Genomic DNA, 5,394 nt, shown 5'->3' on the forward strand with positions numbered 1-5,394 from the left:
GTATTCATACATGTGCCTTGGAAGCAATCTTCCATGTATGAATACTCACAGGATGCAATGACATATGTTCTCGCATATGGGCTCCTAGATTTATTTATTACATTTACGTGCAATTCTGCTTGGGTTGAAATTAGAGATATTTTGTTATCAGGAAAATCATCATCGGATCGTCATGATATTACAGCACGTGTGTTCAAACAAAAATGATAATCTTTACTTGATTTCATTGTGAAGCGTCATGCTTTTAGAGAGACACGGTGTTGGGTGTACTCTATAGAATGGCAAAAACGAGGATTGCCACAGGCACACAATCTGATTTGGCTTATTGAAAATAAACCACTATGCCAAACTGATCAGATATCAGCAGAAATTCTTGATGTCACCATAGATCCAGTCTTATTTCAGATCATAGTCCAAAATATGTTTCATGCTCCGTGTGCATCACCATACATGTCTGTTTGAAAATGCACTAATGGTATCCTAGAGAATTAACTGCTGAGACTATCACTGGTTTTTTTCACCATTAAATAAAATTTGCATTTCAAATCATAATCGCAAATGTCATTTACACACTTACATACAAAATTCAAATTCAAATTGAAAGCGTTGCAACGCACGCAGGGTACAGCTAGTTAACTATAAATTTTAAATCATCCAGCATAATATTGCATTGCGCACACCCATTTTCGGGCCAATCCAAGGTAACTAACAAATCAGTACTGCAGCAAGAACGTGACACAAAAAATCCCTCTCTTTGCCCTTCTGTATTCATAATTTTTAATCTGGCAATCTTACTGCTCCCGCAGTGGATTGATCGTTAAGACACGGTTCCCAGCAGATCATCGAAGTCGAGCATCACTGGCTGCGGTCAATGTGCGGCTGGGCGACCGCTTGGATCAGTCTGCGTAGGGAACGAGCGTATTTGGTATCGGTCCTCGTTAAACTACCGTTCTACTCGTCGTTCTACCGCAAATTGCTCGACTTCACGTGCAGGTCTTCAGGCTTCCGAAGCGGGGGTGCCATCCTCTCTGCAGAGGATCAAAATTGTGATGGCATGTCTTCGGATCATCCTCAGGGAAGTTTCCCAGACAGTCGTCAATAGCCCATTGTGCAGCTCTAGTGTAACGTAAAGGTTTTAAATCATTTTTTAAAGATCCCGGTAACTGAAGTTCATTTGAATTCGTGACTCGCTTAATAGATTTCGTTTTGTGTTTTGTTCTGTATTTTCTGTTTTTCGCTTGATATGTTTTGTTTTTTATTTAATGTGTTCGATTTTCTTTTCAATTTTTTCAAGAGCTCCTCACACTATTGTATTGATATATTTTGCTTAGGATAGAATGATACAATATTAGAAATATCTTCGTTTGCGGATATAATCTTGTAAGCTGTTGAAGAAATTATATACTTTCCTTATTTTGTTTTTCGGCTATTTAATTTGTTTTAAATTTTTTTAATTTTTTAAAAGTATTTTTTAAGAATGTTTTATTTTTCTTTTCTGTTTTCCATGTCTTCTCTATATTTTTAACTATGTGTGCGTGCGTAAACAGACCTACAGCGTGGTTTCGTCGAAACTGTGTGGCCAGTAGACGAGCGAAGGTGTAGTTGAAGAAGAATGGCATTCATAGTTCGATGTCTCCGTGCCCGTTAGCTTTAAATAACGGTCTTCATTGTGTGTGGTTGTACGTCTACGCCTTTGCCCTGATCTTCGGTCTACATTTCTAATCTCCAAAAAACGGTTCCAGATCCTGAAAATCACATTTTGTGAATCTGCAATGGCTTCTGCTACTTCGGCTTGTGTTTGGCCCCCCTCTAACAGACCAACAACTGTACAAGCTTCTAATTCAGTGAAATGACTTCTCTGAGACATCGCACTCATCGAAACAACACACTTACTGAATGTCTATTATTCTTTCCCCCTAAGTTAAAAGCCTTAAGTTGAAAGTCGAATCAAATTCGCTGCTGCTAAAGCGTCGTATTCTACGTCAAACTGAACATTTGCATACTGCGATGTTTGAAAATTAAAAATTTCTTTTTATTTGTGACTCTCTTTTTCCATTTTATGCAACAACAAAAAAATTGCATATACCGCTATTTTATACAAGACTTACAATATCCTTTAATTGTTTTGAGCAGTGTATATATATATAAGTTCAAAATGAGGATAAAACAAAGGAAAATTATAAACATATGAAAAGGGGGGGACTTTAGTAATATNAAAAAACAACTGATTTAATTAAAAAAAAAAAGAAGATGAAATTTAAAAAAAAAAAATCTTTTCATCAGCCCACACGATTATATCCGCAAAAAAGAGTGCTTTCTGATATTGTATCAATATAGCCAAAGCAAAATATATTAATACAATAGTGTGAGGAGCCTCAAAATTTTTTTTTCACAAAAATTACAACAAATAAAATAAAACACAATAAGTAAAAATAACACGTAAAAACAGAAAATAAAATAAAGAGAAAAAACAGTATAAAACAAAATCTCTAAAGCGAGTAGTGAAATCAGATGTACTTACATGAACGGGAAATTTTTCAAGAATGATTTGAAAATATTTTCGCAACAAGATTGCCATATTACAAAATAAGAAAACAAAAGCGCAAATTGAGTGTAACTCGAGGAATTTAAAGTGCCGTTCTTACTGCATTGCTGAAGTGGTTTGTTATGCTGTGCATTGGTTTGTTAGTTACCAAGGATGGGCCCGAAATGAATGTGCGCAAAGTAATATTATACTGGATAATTTAAAAAGTTGACCATAAATAATTTTAGAAAATAAATAAATATTTATTTAAGAAAAAATATAAAATGGAAAATAGAAACATAAATTGCCTGTTTTGCAAATAATTTTAGCCACGGATTTGCCCGAAATGGATTTGCACATGGAAAAATTGTATAAATTAATAAAGAATTTTTTAGTAAACAATTTTAGCCACGGATTTGCCCGAAATGGATTTGCACATGGAAAAATTGTATAAATTAATAAAGAAATTTTAGTAAATAATTTTACCCACGGATTTGCCCGAAATGGATTTGTACATGGAAAAATTATAAAAATTAACAAAGAAAAAATTTTTTAGTAGAAAATTTTAGCCACGGATTGGCCCGAAATGGATTTGCACATGGAAAAATTATATAAACTAGCGAAGGAAATTTTTTAGTAAAGGAATTTTTTAGTAAGTTTCCTATACTAAAAAATTTCCTTTGCTAATTTATATCATTTTTCCATGTGCAAATCCATTTCGGGCCAATCCGTGGCTAAAATTANAACAAAGAAAAAATTTTTTAGTAGAAAATTTTAGCCACGGATTGGCCCGAAATGGATTTGCACATAGAAAAATTATATAAATTAGCAAAGGAAATTTTTTAGTAAAGGAAACTTACTAAAAATTTTTTTCTTTGTTAATTTTTATAGTTTTTCCATGTACAAATCCATTTCGGGCAAATCCGTGGGTAGAATTATTTTAAATTTACCGAAATCTATCATAATGTTATTATTATTATGACTAATAATTTTAAACTATATAATTTATCATCTGTATCAATGAGTTTGAAAATGCAACACATATAAGAATTTAACATAATATGGTAATTGCACCGTAAAAACATAATTAGAAAATAAAAATTTTTTCTGGATTTTATGTGATTATGATTGAAACTATTTCTATGTATTGATATTTAAACCGTGATACAGACTTGCGAAATAAGGAACTAAATTAAATTCATGTGTCATGTTCAGTACAGAACTGAGAAATCATTCAATAGTCTTTAATATTATTAACAAAATATTTTCACGTCATTTTTACTTATTATTATTAAGCACAACATTGTTAAATGCGGTTTTATAATTAACTCACTTTTTTTCCCAAACCGAAAGTTTTTTTTCTTACTTTTACTTTTAAAACTTAGTTTTCTTTTTCGCAAATAAATTTTTCGACAATTTATTAGCTTTCAGAAAAATCAACTTTTACTACAAAATAAATTAAATATAGTTATTCGGTTTTTGTCCTACGGAATGAAGGAATGCAAATCAATTTTCTCCATCCAAACAATCTTTTAAATTTCTATGAGATTATATTATATACAAAAAGAAAAAAAAATGCACAGAAACCTTTTTTTTTACACTTTGAATATTCCATAAACAACGCCCGTAAATTGCATTTTTAAAATTATTTCAAAAGTAAAGTTGAACTATTAGTTATATTAGATGTCACAAAGTAACATTGAAGCGAGGAAAAATATAATAAAAACTAAACCAATAATTTCTGAGGTAGGAGACATTCAGATCATTGAAAAAAGTTTGAGTAGCAGAATTAAAAGAAAGTAGTTTAAAGCCAATTAGGATTATTTCTTAAGAAATACTTTAGTTGTGTTTAGGTCATGGAATTATTTTATACTTAAAAAGAGTTTTGAAGGTTTCAAAGACCAGCAATGAATTACGAACGAAAACAAGTATTTTTGAACACCCTATGCCAAAAAATAAAGCAATTAACTTGAATGATAGATTTAAAAAAAGAGATTGATGATGGATTTATAGATGAAATAAAATATTTTAATTTGCCTTGATTACTTTGGTTGTTATTTGCAAACCCTTACATACTTATGGAGATGTGAAAATGTTTCCGGGATGTTTCCCAGACCGTCGCCAATAGCCCAATTTTCGGAACTATTTTCAATCAATATTAAAACTGTTATTTTAAAGTTTATATTGAAAATTTGTTAAAAATTTCTCAAGATATGAGCCTTTAAAGTAGTTTTTTCACTCTATGCATGCGCGTAATAATTTTAGCAATTTTTTGTATATTTAACATTTTTATCCATATAACATTTTTATATATTTATTATATATTAAACAGGTGACTAAGAGTTTAATGCATTCTTTAAAAAGTAATGAAAATCATGTAGATTAGGGAAAAGATATACCACGTGATTGCTATTTTATCATAGAAGCCAACTCAGAACACAAGGAAACCTTTAATTTAAGCCCTGGAACAATTTTTTTTGTGAAAGACCTTTAAGAACTGAGTTTGCGTTTTATAGAGAGGGAAACTATGAAACTCTTCCATGTCGGTTTAACAGTAATGGGACGCTTAATTTTCTTTGAAATTTATTGTCTAACTACTTGAATTTCCTAATCATTGATCACCATTGGACAAATATTTAAATATTTATGTCATGTTTCATGTTTTTCGCCTCTATGTATCAATATGATTGGTCGTGAAAATCTAATCTTTAAAATAAAAGTTCTTCGGAGGGATTTTACTTATATTATACGCTTTATACATGTAAGAACATTATCCCTCAAAATTTAGGCGAAAATTCACATAAATGCGAAACATATTATCTGAGAAATATGTTCTCATTTATGTGATATATATATATATATATATTTTT

This window comes from Parasteatoda tepidariorum, chromosome 3 (assembly GCF_043381705.1).
Source record: "Parasteatoda tepidariorum isolate YZ-2023 chromosome 3, CAS_Ptep_4.0, whole genome shotgun sequence".
NCBI classification, from domain to species: Eukaryota; Metazoa; Arthropoda; class Arachnida; order Araneae; family Theridiidae; genus Parasteatoda; species Parasteatoda tepidariorum.